The following is a 19,589-nucleotide window of genomic DNA, read 5'->3' as shown; positions in this document are numbered from 1 at the left end:
AGGAGAGGAGAGTATGACGAATTCTAAGAGGCTTAGGCAGAAATAAATGGGCTAGGTAACGTAACCTATATATTACTCAGCTATACAAGAGGAGCAGGTAAGTATGTATAGAACAAGGTAGGGCTGAATTACAGTATATACAGCGTGACAGTTTAGGGTTAAGGCTAAGTAATATTAACACATACACTATAGGCCATGAGAAAACTGTAGTATTGTTCTAAAAAAAGACACACAGCTCTGACCCAACAATGTTCCAATGTTAAACTTAAATAAAACAAAGAAAAGATTCAGGAGCTTGGGCTGCAAATCTAATAGCAATATGGGGCTGTAACAGAAACCCCCACTTCAGCAAAACTGTGGGACAATTCTACAATTCAAATTGAATGGATTAACTTAATGGCCTAAGGGTTGTTGGTTGTTTAACTATATAGAAAAAATAATGGGGCTATAGATATATATAGCCACGTGGGTCTGTTATGTATACATACATATAAGCCTGGGGTCTATCAACACCAGGGTCCACCAGAGCAGTTACAACATGGGTAAGTAACCATTATTAGGTTTGTTTTTATCTCTATGAACCAAAGGGTAGGATCCAAACAAGGCTGTATGTGGAAGGATGACTAACAGAGGGGGCTGTACCAACATTGTATTGCTAAAACTATATACCAATCCAACCATAACAGGATAGGTGTATTTATGACATACTCCATTAAACGTTTTAGCAAAAGTGTAAAGGTGTGGAATACCATAAAACATTAAACATAAACCAACTATAAGCAATTAGTTGCTTCTATAAAGCATTTTAAAGAACATCAAGCTTACCAACATGTATATCCCATATGCTAGCTCTTCACGGGGCAGAAGATAACCTACCCATTACAGCAGGAGATTAAATAGGCTTTTGCCTCAATGTGCCTTGAGGAAGAAAAGAGAATCTAACCAATGCAATAGGCAGGTAAGAAATAAAAATACAAGTTAGACAAACATACATATCAGGTTAATAACCATCAAAGTTCTGTGCTTATATTATAATATAGTAAACAAACTTGCGTATCGGAAACATTAAGATGGGGTTATTGTCAGTGTCTAGCATATTGTCTATTATCTCAGGGAGCAAAATCTTCTGTTAGCGTGATTAACCCACTTCATGATAAGTCGGGCTCAATGCAAATATCATGTCTTTTCCATCACAGAGAAACATTCCCAAAGAATGCAAAGGTCCATGTTTGGGCCATGGTGTCTCTTTAGAATCAACAATTTCTGCTGATTTGTAGGATGTCACATATGCAACCTGTGCAGGGGTCTCCAACTGGCCAGATTTATGTGAAAAAACATGCTGAATGCCTGCAAGCTTGCCAAATGGTTTAGCGCCCTGTGGCAGAGGTCCCCCCGAATTTAACAGTCTATCAACGTTTTGAGCCACGGCCGGGCCACGTAGAGGACGACTCACCACAACCATCATCTTCTCCTGACCAGAACACAGGGACTCCAAAAACAGACCACCTGGGGTAGTTTCATGTCCGCTCTGAGGTGCGCATGTAGTTGTGGCGCCGACACCCCTTGGTCGCAGTATCAGGGCTGAAACTAATGAGGTAAGGTCCGTCTCAAGGTTCTGAAAGTGCTCATCTATGAATCGTCGCGTAGACTGCCCCCAGGCCTCCATATTGGTGCTGCACCACAGGCAAATTGCTTGCCGCGGCCCTTAGGGATGCAGAGTATGAGTGGCTAATTAGGTCCAGGCAGCCGGGACATGGTAGCTTGTAGTCCCCTGATTCTTCAATCGATATCAGACTCTAAAGGGAGTGGGCCCGGCAGTTAGAACGGCGATGCACACCGTGTCTGTCTTTTGCTCCTATGTGAGTGCCTATGGACTCTTGGATGGCATAATAGGGAAATTGAGGCTTATAATATTACGGTATTTTCCATATTTTAGCCCAGGAGCTCTGCTCAAACACGTCTAGCTTCGTCGGAAGTTGGCTCCGCTCCCTTTTTTTCTTTACTTTATTCCAAGCATGAATGACATAGGCAATGTTTCAGATCCAGTAAGTTGTAAGGATAGTTCATCCATCAGTTGTAATGAAGATGCACTATAACTTACTTTTTAATATAGATATGAAATTCAAATACCCCAACCCTCCTCCCCCCATTTCAAAAGTCAATTTTTCTGTGAGTTAACTATCTTAATTGTTTTCCAATCAGTGCTCTGGCTACAACAAAATGCGCAAAAAGGGGAGGGCGCTGATTGGAGAACAGTTCAAACCTTTAGCATACACAAAAATTTACTTTTGAAGTGGGTGGCGGAGCATTTGAATTTAATATCTATATAAGAAAAAGTATGTCGTAGCGCATCTTCATTACAACTGATAAATTAAACTCCATCTTAAAATGTCACCAACATTCCGAAAACTTACATTAACCAATATTAAATCTCATTTGCCATTTACCAGCCCAATCCTCCATTTTTTGTAAATTACTTTGCAAAGCAATTACATCTTGCACTGACCTAATCACCTTACACAAATTTTAAACTTAAAAACAAAAACAACTTATCAATTCACTTCTATTATATATTTTGCTTAATTCTCATGATATTTATTGTTGAAAAGCATACCTATAAGTAGGCTCAGGAGCAGCAATGAACTACATGTTTATTAGGGGGATTAGATTAGGTGTAATTAGTTTAAAACTCTTGTAATTATTTTATTATTTTCAGTAATTTAGTGTTTTGTTTTTTGTACTTTAGTTAATTTTATTTAATTGTAATTAATTGTAGTTAATTTAGGGAATTTATTTAATTATAGTGTAGTGTTAGGTGTAATTGTAACTTAGGTTAGGATTTATTTTACAGGTACTTTTGTATTTATTTTAACTAGGTAGCTATTAAATAGTTAATAACTATTTAATAACTATTGTACCTAATTAAAATAAATACAAACTTGCCTGTAAAATAAAAAACAGAATTTATGTTTACCTGATAAATTACTTTCTCCAACGGTGTGTCCGGTCCACGGCGTCATCCTTACTTGTGGGATATTCTCTTCCCCAACAGGAAATGGCAAAGAGCCCAGCAAAGCTGGTCACATGATCCCTCCTAGGCTCCGCCTACCCCAGTCATTCGACCGACGTTAAGGAGGAATATTTGCATAGGAGAAACCATATGATACCGTGGTGACTGTAGTTAAAGAAAATAAATTATCAGACCTGATTAAAAAAACAGGGCGGGCCGTGGACCGGACACACCGTTGGAGAAAGTAATTTATCAGGTAAACATAAATTATGTTTTCTCCAACATAGGTGTGTCCGGTCCACGGCGTCATCCTTACTTGTGGGAACCAATACCAAAGCTTTAGGACACGGATGATGGGAGGGAGCAAATCAGGTCACCTAGATGGAAGGCACCACGGCTTGCAAAACCTTTCTCCCAAAAATAGCCTCAGAAGAAGCAAAAGTATCAAACTTGTAAAATTTGGTAAAAGTGTGCAGTGAAGACCAAGTCGCTGCCCTACAAATCTGATCAACAGAAGCCTCGTTCTTGAAGGCCCATGTGGAAGCCACAGCCCTAGTGGAATGAGCTGTGATTCTTTCGGGAGGCTGCCGTCCGGCAGTCTCGTAAGCCAATCTGATGATGCTTTTAATCCAAAAAGAGAGAGAGGTAGAAGTTGCTTTTTGACCTCTCCTTTTACCGGAATAAACAACAAACAAGGAAGATGTTTGTCTAAAATCCTTTGTAGCATCTAAATAGAATTTTAGAGCGCGAACAACATCCAAATTGTGCAACAAACGTTCCTTCTTCGAAACTGGTTTCGGACACAGAGAAGGTACGATAATCTCCTGGTTAATGTTTTTGTTAGAAACAACTTTTGGAAGAAAACCAGGTTTAGTACGTAAAACCACCTTATCTGCATGGAACACCAGATAAGGAGGAGAACACTGCAGAGCAGATAACTCTGAAACTCTTCTAGCAGAAGAAATTGCAACCAAAAACAAAACTTTCCAAGATAATAACTTAATATCAACGGAATGTAAGGGTTCAAACGGAACCCCCTGAAGAACTGAAAGAACTAAGTTGAGACTCCAAGGAGGAGTCAAAGGTTTGTAAACAGGCTTGATTCTAACCAGAGCCTGAACAAAGGCTTGAACATCTGGCACAGCTGCCAGCTTTTTGTGAAGTAACACAGACAAGGCAGAAATCTGTCCCTTCAGGGAACTTGCAGATAGTCCTTTTTCCAATCCTTCTTGAAGGAAGGATAGAATCTTAGGAATCTTAACCTTGTCCCAAGGGAATCCTTTAGATTCACACCAACAGATATATTTTTTCCCAATTTTTGTGGTAAATCTTTCTAGTTACAGGCTTTCTGGCCTGAACAAGAGTATCGATAACAGAATCTGAGAACCCTCGCGTCGATAAGATCAAGCGTTCAATCTCCAGGCAGTCAGCTGGAGTGAGACCAGGTTCGGATGTTCGAACGGACCTTGAACAAGAAGGTCTCGTCTCAAAGGTAGCTTCCATGGTGGAGCCGATGACATATTCACCAGATCTGCATACCAAGTCCTGCGTGGCCACGCAGGAGCTATCAAGATTACCGACGCCCTTTCCTGATTGATCCTGGCTACCAGCCTGGGGATGAGAGGAAACGGCGGGAATACATAAGCTAGTTTGAAGGTCCAAGGTGCTACTAGTGCATCCACTAGAGCCGCCTTGGGATCCCTGGATCTGGACCCGTAGCAAGGAACTTTGAAGTTCTGACGAGAGGCCATCAGATCCATGTCTGGAATGCCCCACAGTTGAGTGACTTGGGCACCTGGAGAGAACAAACCTTCCCCTGGAGGAAAGGTCCTGAACTCTAGCTTGTATCCCTGGGACACAATGTCTACCCACCCAGGGATCTGGAACATCCCAAGCGCAAGCAAACAAAGAAAGTCTGCCCCCCACAAGATCCTCCCCGGGATCAGGGACAGACCCTTCATGCTGACTTTGAATCAGCAACGGGCTTCTTAGATTATTTCCCCTTGCTCCAGGACTGATTAGACCTCCTAGATGGCTTGGACTGATCCTGTTTGGAAGAGGAGGAAGGTTTACCAGAGAAGTTACGAAAGGAACAAAAATTACTCTGATGACTCTTCTGTTTATTTCTCTTATCCTGGGGGAGAGAATGTCTCTTCCCTCCCGTAATAACCGAAATAATCTCAGCCAAACCTGGCCCAAACAAGGTCTTACCCTTGCAAGGAATGAACAAAAGCTTGGATGATACATTCTCAGACCAGGACTTTAAACCATAAGGCCCTGCGCGCCAGAACAGCAAAGCCAGAGATCTTTGCTCCCAACTTGACAACCTGTAAAGAAGCATCAGCAATAAAAGAATTGGCCAATTTTAAAACCTTAATTCTATACTGAATCTCCTCAAGAGGTGTATCCTGCTGAATAGAATCAGACAACGCATCAAACCAATATGCAGCCGCACTGGTAACCGTAGCAATACACACAGCAGGCTGCCATTGGAACCCCTGGTGAACATATATCCTTTTAAGCAAAGCCTCCAACTTCTTATCCATGGGATCCTTAAAAGAACAACTATCCTCAATAGGAATAGTGGCTCTCTTAGCCAAGGTAGAAATAGCTCCCTCCACCTTGGGAACTGTCTGCCAAGATTCCTTAATAGAATCCGCAATAGGAAACATCTTCCTAAATATTGAATTAGGAGAAAAAAGGAACTCCATGCTTCTCCCATTCCTGTGTAATAATCTCTGAAACACGATCTGGAATTGTAAAAACTTCCACCATGGAAGGAACATAAAAAAACGTATTAAAGTGAAAGTAAATCCTAGCATTTTACAAACGCTAGGATTTACTATACAAACAAATAAAGGGAACTTTCATTCATGAAGTATAAGATACTTCATGTAGAAAGCTCCTTTATTTGATTCAATCATTGGCCGTTTTTAGCTGCTACAGCAGCCCACGGCTAAAAAATGTTTTGGCTAAGAGGTGACATTTTCACCTCTTAGCCAATAGCTGTGCGGTAAATCCAAGGTAGCCAAAACCTGAGTAACAAACGGAGGTGCTGCAGCTTAAATCTGAAAGAAACATCAGAATCAGCAGAAGGAATTAACGCAGGGCACTGCATAAGAAGAGGATAAAGATTGAGATGAATGGGGAGAAAGCTGCGGTATAGCTTGAACAGGAGACTCCTGAACAACATTCTCCTTAGAAAAAGGCGGCTCTGAATCAAAAAGCCTATCCCTGTAATTTAATGTTCTCTCTATACAAGAACAGAAAGGGATAGGTGGCCACACATTAGCATCTAGAAATAAATTGCAAGTAACAGCTTGCAAGTCCTCTTGGTCCATCTCAACAAATTAAACAAATAATTAATCAAAAAATTAAACGTTACCGTCAATTTAAATAACGTTAATAAAAATAAGAGCCAAAAAACAAACCACCCTGAGTCCTTATCTAACACCTCTACACCTTAACAAGCCCAACTGAGGTGCTTAATCAGCCTCCAACAAACCGGAGTAGACACAGACTCCCAAACGATCCGGACCTCACTCTCCACAAAACCGCTCCAACGTAGCACCAGAGCAGCAGCAGCAGAACAACCTCTCACTTCCGTCTCAAACACACACTGAGAGGAAGAGCGGGCAACACTCGCGCCAAACAAAACTCTGCCCATCGTGGGCGTCTACACAACCTCCCAGACGGCATGACAGCTACAAACAGTAAGCGACCATCGCTGGGAGAAAAAAACTGTAAACCCGAAGTGCCTCTTGCAATCCTGCCTGCAATAAGCCTAACAGTCAAATAAAACGTTACTGCCCCGTTTTACAAACACACACATGAGCCCAACAAGGAGTGAAAATGTAACACTCCCCTAAAACACAGAGCCAAAAACAGCCTCAGCTGCCATCCAAATCATTCATAGTGCCCCACAATACTGCCATGAGTTAAAAAAAATGGCACACAATCAGGGATAAATTAACCCCCTAAGTGCCAGACTTTCTGACCTCAGAAAATAAAATACAGCACTTACCTCTATAATAATTTGCCCGGCAGCAGGGCAACTCACAAAAGTTTGAAAGGCATCACTCCTTACATGGACCTGTGGGAAACAAAAAAAAGACTGAGTAAACCTACACAGACTTTAGAAAGAAGGGCAGCACAAATTATTTGGGAGGCGCAGAAGGGATTATACCCCCCCAAGTTCCCAATGCTTAAAAGCCACCATTGCTCTACTGAAGAGACTGACATGGACTACGGCTAGACCCCAAGAAAACAAAGCAAACCTGCTCTGCTTAAAAAATAAACTCTTGATTGAAGAATCAGACACCTAACTTTACCCCTCCCTGCAACTGATACAAGCAAAGAGAATGACTAGGGGTTGTGAGTAAGGGAGTGCTATTTAACAGCTTTACTGTGGTGCTCTTTGCCTCCTCCAGGTGGTCAGCAGTGATATCCCCCAATAGTAATTATGATGATCCGTGGACTCAGTGTCATTAGAAAGAAACTATGCTCTGTCCAAATCATGAAAGAAAGAAAATGTTGGGTTTCAAGCACCTTTAATCAGTCACAGCCATGGACAGTTCAAGAAAAACAGAATAATCTTCAATGTTAATAGATTTAAAGGGATATCAATTCAAAACTGAAATGAGCATGGGTGCATTTCAATATTAAATAGAAGCATTTTTGCAATATACTTCAATTACCAAAAATTGCTTCTATTAACAGTTAGTAATGTTTTTAGCAGCATACACACATATGCTGTGAGAGCCCATGTAACAGTATTTAAACTCAGAGATCTAGCGGTGGTGTGCAGTGTTCTGTGAAGACTTCATTTGTGCCATATAAGCCACTGTAGTCTTTGAATACTGTTGCATAAGGCCTCCAGCATATGTGCGTATGTTGCTGGAAAAAAATGTAATAACTTTTACGAGAAGCAGTTTTTCTAATTTACGTATTATTGCAAAAATGCTTCTATTTAAAACTGAAATTCACCAATGCACATTTTAATTTTGACTTTACTATCCTTTTAAAGACAAATCATGATATAATTAAAAAGTTTGGTGTTGCAAAGTCAGAAACACCAAGATCAAGTCCTTACTGGATATGGGATATTTTAGAGCTTCATATATTGAATTAAACTGAAGATGGACAATAAACACTAACATCCTATATTATAAAAGGCCAAGTGTTTTTGTCTGAAGCCGTCATGCGCAGTAGAGACTGCACGCGGATAAACACACCTGGCCTTCAGCTGCAGAGTAGTGCGCACTGCGGAAGCTGCCTGGTGGGGGCGTGACCGACGTCGGGCGTGCTGTGACGAGGGGGCGTGGTCTCGCGGGAGAGACCAAAGAAAGCGAGCAGAAGAGGGGGGAAGAGCTCAAAAGAGAGAGAGAGAGAGAGAGAGAGCGAGAGAGAGAGCGAGAGAGAGAGCGAGAGAGAGAGCGAGAGAGAGAGCGAGAGAGAGAGCGAGAGAGAGAGCGAGAGAGAGAGCGAGAGCTCAAAAGAGAGAGAGAGCGAGCGAGCTCAAAAGAGAGCGAGAGCGAGAGAGAGAGCGAGAGAGCTCAAAAGAGAGCGAGAGCGAGAGAGAGAGCTCAAAAGAGAGCGAGAGAGAGAGAGAGCTCAAAAGAGAGCGAGAGAGAGAGAGCTCAAAAGAGAGCGAGAGAGAGAGAGAGAGAGCTCAAAAGAGAGAGAGAGAGAGCTCAAAAGAGAGCGAGAGAGAGAGAGAGAGCTCAAAAGAGAGCGAGAGAGAGAGAGAGAGCTCAAAAGAGAGAGAGAGAGCTCAAAAGAGAGAGAGAGAGAGAGAGAGCTCAAAAGAGAGAGAGAGCGAGCGAGCGAGAGAGAGCTCAAAAGAGAGAGAGAGAGAGAGAGAGAGAGAGCTCAAAAGAGAGAGAGAGCTCAAAAAAGAGAGAGAGAGAGAGAGAGAGAGCTCAAAAGAGAGAGAGAGAGAGAGAGAGAGAGAGAGAGAGAGAGCTCAAAAGAGAGCGAGAGAGAGAGAGCTCAAAAGAGAGAGAGAGAGAGAGAGAGAGAGCGAGCTCAAAAGAGAGAGAGAGAGAGAGAGCGAGCTCAAAAGAGAGAGAGAGAGAGAGAGAGCTCAAAAGAGAGAGAGAGAGAGAGAGAGAGCTCAAAAGAGAGAGAGAGAGAGAGAGAGCGAGCTCAAAAGAGAGAGAGAGAGAGAGCTCAAAAGAGAGAGAGAGAGAGAGAGAGAGCGAGCTCAAAAGAGAGAGAGAGAGAGAGAGAGAGAGAGAGAGCTCAAAAGAGAGAGAGAGAGAGAGAGAGAGAGAGAGAGAGAGCTCAAAAGAGAGAGAGAGAGAGAGAGAGAGAGCTCAAAAGAGAGAGAGAGAGAGAGAGAGAGAGAGAGAGAGAGAGCTCAAAAGAGAGAGAGAGAGAGAGAGAGAGAGAGAGAGAGAGAGAGAGAGAGAGAGAGAGAGAGAGAGAGAGAGAGAGAGAGAGAGAGAGAGCTCAAAAGAGAGAGAGAGAGAGAGAGAGAGAGAGCTCAAAAGAGAGAGAGAGAGAGAGAGAGAGAGAGAGAGAGCTCAAAAGAGAGAGAGAGAGAGAGAGAGAGAGAGCTCAAAAGAGAGAGAGAGAGAGAGAGCTCAAAAGAGAGAGAGAGCTCAAAAGAGAGAGAGAGAGAGAGAGAGAGAGAAAGAGAGAGAGAGAGAGAGAGAGAGAGAGCTCAAAAGAGAGAGAGAGCTCAAAAGAGAGAGAGAGAGCTCAAAAGAGAGCTCAAAAGAGAGCGAGCGAGAGAGAGAGCGAGCGAGCGCTCAAAAGAGAGCGAGCGAGAGAGAGAGAGAGCGAGAGCTCAAAAGAGCAGGAAGAGAGAGAGAGAAAGCGCGAGCGAGCTCAAAAGAGCGGGGAGAGAGAGCGAGCGAAAAAAAGCGGGGGGAGAGAGAGAGAGCGCGAGCGAAAAAAACAGAATTTATGTTTACCTGATAAATTACTTTCTCCAACGGTGTGTCCGGTCCACGGCGTCATCCTTACTTGTGGGATATTCTCTTCCCCAACAGGAAATGGCAAAGAGCCCAGCAAAGCTGGTCACATGATCCCTCCTAGGCTCCGCCTTCCCCAGTCATTCGACCGACGTAAAGGAGGAATATTTGCATAGGAGAAATCATATGATACCGTGGTGACTGTAGTTAGAGAAAATAAATCATCAGACCTGATTAAAAAACCAGGGCGGGCCGTGGACCGGACACACCGTTGGAGAAAGTAATTTATCAGGTAAACATAAATTCTGTTTTCTCCAACATAGGTGTGTCCGGTCCACGGCGTCATCCTTACTTGTGGGAACCAATACCAAAGCTTTAGGACACGGATGATGGGAGGGAGCAAATCAGGTCACCTAGATGGAAGGCACCACGGCTTGCAAAACCTGTCTCCCAAAAATAGCCTCAGAAGAAGCAAAAGTATCAAATTTGTAAAATTTGGTAAAAGTGTACAGTGAAGACCAAGTCGCTGCCTTACATATCTGATCAACAGAAGCCTCGTTCTTGGAAGGCCCATGTGGAAGCCACAGCCCTAGTGGAATGAGCTGTGATTCTTTCAGGAGGCTGCCGTCCGGCAGTCTCATAAGCCAATCTGATGATGCTTTTAAGCCAAAAAGAGAGAGAGGTAGAAGTTGCTTTTTGACCTCTCCTTTTACCAGAATAAACAACAAACAAGGAAGCATTGTCCGAATGGTTTCCATCTTGAACGATGGGACCTTGAGATCCAAAATTGGCCTGAATGTTCCCTCTTTTTTGGGAACTATGAACAGATTGGAGTAAAACCCCATCCCTTGTTCTCCTAATGGAACAGGATGAATCACTCCCATCTTTAACAGGTCTTCTACACAATGTAAGAATGCCTGTCTTTTTATTTGGTCTGAAGACAATTGAGACCTGTGGAACCTTCCCCTTGGGGGTAGTTCCTTGAATTCCAGGAGATAACCTTGAGAAACTATTTCTAGCGCCCAAGGATGCTGAACATCTCTTGCCCAAGCCTGAGCGAAGAGAGAGAGAGTCTGCCCCCCACCAGATCCGGTCCCGGATCGGGGGCCAGCATCTCATGCTGTCTTGGTAGCGGTAGCGGGCTTCTTGGCCTGCTTACCTTTGTTCCAGCCTTGCATCGGTCTCCAGGCTGGCTTGGTTTGAGAAGAATTACCCTCTTGCATAGAGGATGTAGAATTTGAGGCTTGTCCGTTTCTGCGAAAGGGACGAAAATTTGTTTTATTTTTAGCCTTAAAAGACCTATCCTGAGGAAGGGCGTGGCCCTTTCCCCCAGTGATGTCTGAAATAATCTCTTTCAAGTCAGGGCCAAACAGCGTTTTCCCCTTGAAAGGGATGTTAAGCAATCTGTTCTTGGAGGACACATCCGCTGACCAAGACTTCAGCCAAAGCGCTCTGCGCGCCACAATAGCAAAACCTGAATTTTTCGCCGCTAATCTAGCTAATTGCAAAGTGGCGTCTAAGGTAAAAGAGTTAGCCAACTTAAGTGCTTGAACTTTGTCCATAACCTCCTCATAAGAGGATGCTTGATTGAGCGACTTTTCTAGTTCCTCGAACCAGAAACACGCTGCTGTAGTGACAGGAACAATGCATGAAATTGGTTGTAGAAGGTAACCTTGCTGAACAAACATCTTTTTAAGCAAACCCTCTAATTTTTTATCCATAGGATCTTTAAAAGCACAACTATCTTCTATAGGGATAGTGGTGCGTTTGTTTAGAGTAGAAACCGCCCCCTCGACCTTGGGGACTGTCTGCCATAAGTCCTTCCTGGGGTCGACCATAGGAAATAATTTCTTAAATATAGGGGGAGGGACAAAAGGTATGCCGGGCCTTTCCCATTCTTTATTTACAATGTCCGCCACCCGCTTGGGTATAGGAAAAGCTTCGGGGGGCACCGGGACCTCTAGGAACCTGTCCATCTTACATAATTTATCTGGAATGACCAAATTGTCACAATCATCCAGAGTAGATAACACCTCCTTAAGCAGAGCGCGGAGATGTTCCAACTTAAATTTAAATGTAATAACGTCAGGTTCAGCTTGTTGAGAAATTTTTCCTGAATCTGAAATTTCTCCCTCAGACAAAACCTCCCTAGCCCCTTCAGACTGGTGTAAGGGCATGTCAGAACCATTATCATCAGCGTCCTCATGCTCTTCAGTATCTAAAACAGAGCAGTCGCGCTTTTGCTGATAAGTGGGCATTTTGGCTAAAATGTTTTTAATTGAATTATCCATTACAGCCGTTAATTGTTGCATAGTAAGGAGGATTGGCGCACTAGATGCACTAGGGGCCTCCTGAGTGGGCAAGACTGGTGTAGACATAGAAGGGGATGATGCAGTACCATGCTTACTCCCCTCACTTAAGGAATCATTTTGGGCAACATTATTATCAGTGGCATCATTGTCCCTACTTTGTTTGTCACATTCATCACATATTTAAATGGATAGGAACCTTGGCTTTCGAACATACAGAACATCGTCTATCTGATGGTTCAGACATGTTAATAGGCATAAACTTGATAACAAAGCACAAAAAACGTTTTAAAATAAAACCGTTACTGTCTCTTTAAATTTTAAACTGAACACACTTTTTTACTGAATATACGCAAAAGTATGAAGGAAATGTTCAAAATTCACCAAAATTTCACCACAGTGTCATAAAGCCTTAAAAGTATTGCACACCAAATTTGAAAGCTTTAACTCTTAAAATAACGGAACCGGAGCAGTTTTTACATTTAACCCCTATACAGTCCCTGGTATCTGCTTTGCTGAGACCCAACCAAGCCCAGAGGGGAATACGATACCAAATGACGCCTTCAATAAGCTTTTTCAGTGGATCTGAGCTCCTCACACATGCATCTGCATGCCTAGCTTCTCAAAAACAACTGCGCATTAGTGGCGCGAAAATGAGGCTCTGCCTATGACTAGAAAAGGCCCCCAGTGAAAAAGGTGTCCAATACAGTGCCTGTCCGTTTTTTTAACAAAATTGCCAAGATTAAAATAACTCTCCAAAGTTATAAACCATTAAAAATGCTTATATAGTAATCGTTTTGGCCCAGAAAAATGTCTACCAGTCTTTAAAGCCCTTGTGAAGCCCTTTTATTCTTATATTGAAAATTAAGAAAATGGCTTACCGGATCCCATAGGGAAAATGACAGCTTCCAGCATTACCAAGTCTTGTTAGAAATGTGTCATACCTCAAGCAGCCAAAGTCTGCTCACTGTTTCCCCCAACTGAAGTTAATTCCTCTCAACAGTCCTGTGTGGAAACAGCCATCGATTTTAGTAACGGTTGCTAAAATCATTTTCCTCTTACAAACAGAAATCTTCATCTCTTTTCTGTTTCAGAGTAAATAGTACATACCAGCACTATTTTAAAATAACAAACTCTTGATTGAAGAATAAAAACTACATTTAAACACCAAAAAACTCTGAGCCATCTCCGTGGAGATGTTGCCTGTGCAACGGCAAAGAGAATGACTGGGGAAGGCGGAGCCTAGGAGGGATCATGTGACCAGCTTTGCTGGGCTCTTTGCCATTTCCTGTTGGGGAAGAGAATATCCCACAAGTAAGGATGACGCCGTGGACCGGACACACCTATGTTGGAGAAAGCGGGGGGAGAGAGAGAGCTCAAAAGAGCGGGGGGAGAGAGAGCTCAAAAGAGCGGGGGGAGAGAGAGAGAGCGAGAGAGAGAGAGAGCTCAAAAGAGCGGGGGGAGAGAGAGAGAGAGCGAGAGAGAGAGAGCTCAAAAGAGCGGGGGGGGAGAGAGAGAGAGAGAGAGCGAGAGCGAGAGAGCTCAAAAGAGCGGGGGGGAGAGAGAGCGAGAGAGAGAGCTCAAAAGAGCGGGGGGGAGAGAGAGAGCTCGAGAGCTCAAAAGAGCGGGGGGGAGAGAGAGCGAGAGAGAGAGCTCAAAAGAGTGGGGGGGAGAGAGAGCGAGAGAGAGAGCTCAAAAGAGCGGGGGGGAGAGAGAGCGAGAGAGCTCAAAAGAGCGGGGGGAGAGAGAGAGAGAGAGAGAGAGAGAGAGAGCGAGAGAGAGAGAGAGCGAGAGAGAGAGAGAGAGCGAGAGAGAGAGCGAGAGCGAGAGAGAGAGCGAGAGAGAGAGAGAGAGAGAGAGCGAGAGAGCTCAAAAGAGCGGGGGAGAGAGAGAGAGAGCGCGAGAGAGCGCGAGAGAGCGCGAGAGAGCGCGAGAGAGCGCGAGAGAGCGCGAGAGAGCGCGAGAGAGCGCGAGAGAGCGAGCGAGAGCGCGAGAGAGCTCAAAAGAGCAGGAAGAGAGAGAGAGAGAGAGCGAGAGCGAGCTCAAAAGAGCAGGAAGAGAGAGCGAGCTCAAAAGAGCAGGAAGAGAGAGAGAGAGCGAGAGCGAGCTCAAAAGAGCGGGGAGAGAGAGAGAGAGAGAGAGAGAGAGAGAGAGAGAGAGAGAGAGAGAGAGAGAGAAAGCTCAAAAGAGCAGGAAGAGAGAGAGCGAGAGCGAGCTCAAAAGAGCAGGAAGAGAGAGAGAGAGCGAGAGAGAGAGCGAGAGAGAGAGAGCGAGAGCGAGAGAGAAAGCGCGAGAGCGAGAGAGAAAGCGCGAGAGCGAGAGAGAAAGCGCGAGAGCGAGAGAGAAAGCGCGAGAGCGAGAGAGAAAGCGCGAGAGCGAGAGAGAAAGCGCGAGAGCGAGAGAGAAAGCGCGAGAGCGAGAGAGAAAGCGCAAGCGAGCTCAAAAGAGCGGAGAGAGAGAGAGAGAGAGAGAGAGAGAGCGAGAGAGAAAGCGCGAGAGCGAGAGAGAAAGCGCGAGAGCGAGAGAGAAAGCGCGAGAGCGAGAGAGAAAGCGCGAGAGCGAGAGAGAAAGCGCGAGAGCGAGAGAGAAAGCGCGAGAGCGAGAGAGAAAGCGCGAGAGCGAGAGAGCAAGCGAGCTCAAAAGAGCGGAGAGAGAGAGAGAGAGAGAGAGAGAGAGAGAGAGAGCTCAAAAGAGCAGGAAGAGAGAGAGAGAGAGCTCAAAAGAGCGGGGGGAGAGAGAGAGAGAGAGAGAGAGCGAGAGCAAGGGCGAGAGAGAGCGAGAGAGAGAGCGAGAGAGAGAGCGAGAGAGCGAGAGAGCGAGAGAGAGAGCGAGAGAGAGAGCGAGAGAGAGAGCGAGAGAGAGAGCGAGAGAGAGAGCGAGAGAGGAGAGCGAGAGAGAGAGCGAGAGAGAGAGCGAGAGAGAGAGCGAGAGAGAGAGCGAGAGAGAGAGCGAGAGAGAGAGAGAGCTCAAAAGAGCGGGGGGAGAGAGAGAGAGCGAGAGAGAGAGCTCAAAACAGCGGGGGGGAGAGAGAGAGCTCAAAAGAGCGGGGGGGAGAGAGAGAGAGAGCTCAAAAGAGCGGGGAGAGAGAGAGAGCTCAAAAGAGCGGGGGGAGAGAGAGAGAGAGAGAGAGAGAGAGAGAGAGAGAGATCAAAAGAGCGGGGGGAGAGAGAGAGAGCTCAAAAGAGCGGGGGGAGAGAGAGAGAGAGAGAGAGAGAGAGAGAGAGAGAGAGAGAGAGAGAGAGAGAGAGAGATCAAAAGAGCGGGGGGAGAGAGAGAGAGCGAGAGAGAGGGCGAGAGAGAGGGCGAGAGAGAGCTCAAAAGAGCGGGGGAGAGAGAGAGAGAGAGAGAGAGCTCAAAAGAGCAGGGGGAGAGAGAGCGAGAGAGAGCGAGGGGGAGAGAGAGCGAGAGAGAGCGAGAGAGAGCGAGGGGGAGAGAGAGCGAGAGAGAGCGAGAGCGAGAGCGAGCGAGAGAGAGAGAGAGAGAGAGAGAGCGAGAGAGAGAGCGAGAGAGAGAGCGAGAGAGAGCGAGAGAGAGAGCGAGAGAGCGATAGAGAGAGAGCGAGAGAGAGAATTTTGTTCTTTGAAACCACAACCCATTAAAATGGGTTGAGCTTGCAGGGCAATCTCCTAATTTGATCAATTTCTGTATGCACAAATGCTTCCTTATCTTATATCTGTCAGTATACCAAAGCCAATACATAGAGAGAACAATTGAATTGTAACATTTTATTACTTATCCCTCCTAATCACCACTGGGAGTGTCATTTTTACTGCAGGATAGTTCATACAGCTTTTCAATAGCCAATACATAAGGGGACATGAAACCGCAGATAATACATTTTAAAACAATTTTCTGATTTACTTCTGTTATCAATTGTGCGTCATTCTCTTGGTTTTTCTTGAATAAGCAACAATACACTGGTGGGAGCTAGCTGAACACATAGGTAAGCCAGTGACAAAAGGCATATATTTATAGCCACCAATCAGCAGTTATCTCCCAGCTCCTAGTAGGATTTCAACAAAGTATACCAAGAGAAAACAAATTAGATATTAGAAGTAAAATGAAAAGTTGTTTAAAGGGACATTATACACTCATTTTTTCTTTGAATAAATGTTTTGTAGATCTATTTTTATAGTCCATGAAGTTTTTTTTTTTTTTTAAATGTATAGTTTTGCTTATTTTTAAATAACATTGCTCTGATTTTCAGACTCCTAACTAAGCCCCAAAGCTTTGTGTGAATACTGTCAGCTACCTTCTCCAGCTTGCTCCTGTTTGTGTATAGGGTCTTTTCATATGCAAAAGAAGGGGGAGGGGGGGGAAAGCGTCTTATTTCCCACTTGCAGTGGGCTTTCCAGCTACCTTTTCAACAAAGCTAAACTGAGAGCTTCTAAGTAAGTTTTTAAACAGTTTTATACTGGATTTTTATATCGATATCTGTGCATCTTATTCTTTATAGTAGTGTCTCTTACATGCGGTTATATAAAAATGAGTGTATACTGTCCCTTTAAGATGGTATGTCCTATCTGAATAATGGAGAACAGGATTTGGGTTTCCTGTCCCTTTAAGTATTGACATTTTGAAGTTTAGGTGGGGATGCCACATGCTATTTCAAATTGTGAAATAACGATAAAGGAGCGATTTGTGAACAATTCAATATACACTTCAGAAGGTAAACTGGATCTTTGGGAACAAGTTAAAGGGGAGAAAAAATGTTTAGGGTACACTGTCCCTTTAACCCCTTAGTGACCAAACAATTTTTTAATTTTCTTACCGTTAAAGGGACACTCAGGCTTTATTAAATTTTCATGATTCAGATACAGCATGTAATTTTAAACAACTTTGCAATTTACTTCCATTAAAAAAAAATGTGCACAGTCTTTTATATTTACACTTTTTTGAGTCACCAGCTCCTACTGAGCATGTGCAAGAACTCAGACTATACGTATATGCATTTGTGATTGGCTGATTGCTATCACATGGTACAGGGGGAGTGGAAATATACATAACTTTAAAATGTGTTAGAAAAGAATCTACTACTCATTTGAAATTCAGAGTAAATGCTATTGTATGGTCTTGTTATCTTGCATTTGTTGATTATGCAAATCTGCTGTGTTTACTGGTCCTTTAAGGACCAGGGTTATTTTTACATTTCTGCGGTGTTTGTGTTTAGCTGTAATTTTTCTCTTACTCATTTACTGTACCGTTAAAGTGCCAGTCAACACATTAGATTTGCATAATCAACAAATGCAATATAACAAGACAATGCAATAGCACTTAGTCTGAACTTCAAATTAGTAGATTTTTTTTTTATAACAAATTTCAGTTATGTATATTTCCACTTCCCTTGTACCATGTGATAGCAATCAGCCAATCACATATGCATATACGTATAGTCTGTAAATTCTTGCACATGCTCAGTAGGATCTGGTGACTCAAAAATTGTAAATATAAAAGACTGTGCACATTTTTTTTAATGGAAGTAAATTGGAAAGTTGTTTAAAATGACATGCTGTATCTGAATCATGAAAATTTAATTTAACCAGAGTGTCTCTTTAAATTGATATTCTAAAGATACCATTATTTTCATCATAGCTTATAATTTACTATAAAAAATTTTTATAAAATATGATGAAAAACAATGGAGAAAAAAAAAAAAAAAACACACACACTTTTTCTAACTTTGGCACCGAAAATCTGTTATACATCTACGACCACCAAAATACACGCATGCTAAATAGTTTCTAAATTTTGTCCTGAGTTTAGAAATACCCAATGTTTACATGTTCTTTGCAAGTTCTAGGGCAATAAGTACAAGTAGAACTTTGCTATTTCCAAACCATTTTATTTCATTTCAATTGTAACACTGATATCAGTCAGGAATCCCTGAATAACCCTTCACATGTATATATATATTTTTTAATAGACAACCCAAAGTATTGATCTAGACCCATTTTGGAATATTTCATGCCACCATTACACTGCCAAATGTGATCAAATAAAAAAAAATTGTTCACTTTTTCACAAACTTTAGGTTTGTCACTAAAATTATTTACAAACAGCTTGTGCAATTATGGCACAAATGGTTGTAAATGCTTCTCTGGGATCCCCTTTGTTCAGAAATAGACATATATGGCTTTGGCATTGCTTTTTGGTAATTAGAAGGCTGCTAAATGCCACTGCGCACCACACAATTAGGTAGCTTGTAGAGTTAATTTTAGCTTTATTGTAGAGCTCAGTCTCTCACCTGACACATCCCACCCCCTGATCCTTCCCCGACTCCTCTCAAACAGCTCTCTTCCCCTACCCCACAATTGTCACCGCCATCTTAATTTCTGGCAGAAAGTCTGCCAGTACTAAAATAAGGTATATAGATTAGATATATATATTTTTGTTTAATATATTCTGCCAGTACCCAGTTAACTTTAAAAAAAAAAAAAAAAAAAAAAAAAAAAATTTCTGTAGTGTAGCTGCCCCCCCCCCAATACCTTACGCCTCTCCCCCTCCCAAAGCGCTTTCCCAACACTTAGTCCCCCCTCCCTCTCCCACTTGATATTTTACTGTAGCGGTCCCACCCACTCCCGCCCCTTCACACGTGCTTCCGGACCTCTAATCCCTGCTCACCGGAACTGCTCCAGGGTTTGCACAAACGTCACGGCCCGGGGAGAAAAAAACAATTAGTGGATTGCAGATTCGCCATCTGTCAATCAACTGAGGACCATGGGGGGCTGAGAAACAGTGCTTATCGCTATAGTATTAAAAAGGTAAAAAATCTCATAAGATCAGGATGTTACTCATTTGATGAATGAAAGTCCCACTATTTGTAAAAATTCTGACCTATGACTTGAACGAGTACATTCACTTTAAGTTCCTGTCCAGAATAAACCAATGTTTTGTCGTCATACTTAAAGAGGAGTATCCATCTCCACCAGTAATGCAGAGGCAGTTGTCCTAATCAGCCAGTGAAGATTAATTAGTAGGAAGTACTAAACTAATACTGTAGTAATAGTTTCAATTTAGACAGTTAACATGTTTTTCTCTCCTATCTTGTGAAAATATTTATATGCTTTTATATTTGCACACAAACAGTTTTGCTCATTATGTTTCAGGCTTAAAGGGACACTAGATTTTTTTTTGCATAAATGTTTTGTAGATCATACATTTATATAGCCCATACAGTTTTTTGGTTTTTTAAATGTATAGTTTTGCATATTTTTAAATAACATTGTGCTGATTTTCAGACTCCTAACCAAGCCTCAAAGTTTTAGGAGTATACGGATGTATACCTACTTCAGCTTGCTCCTGTTTGTGTAAAGGGTCTTTTCATATGCAGAGGAAGGGGGAGGGTCTTTA

At 43.0% G+C, this 19,589-nt stretch overlaps 1 protein-coding gene across 1 annotated transcript in view; it reads right to left on the bottom strand.

Annotated features, from left to right (window-relative positions):
• Nucleotides 1-19,589, bottom strand: part of CDK12 (cyclin dependent kinase 12) — a 470,679-nt gene that overhangs the window by 403,948 nt on the left and 47,142 nt on the right. The window lies entirely within an intron of this gene.

Source organism: Bombina bombina, chromosome 1, assembly GCF_027579735.1.
Source record: "Bombina bombina isolate aBomBom1 chromosome 1, aBomBom1.pri, whole genome shotgun sequence".
Classification (NCBI taxonomy): Eukaryota; Metazoa; Chordata; class Amphibia; order Anura; family Bombinatoridae; genus Bombina; species Bombina bombina.
This window is presented reverse-complemented; position numbering and strand designations above follow the sequence as displayed.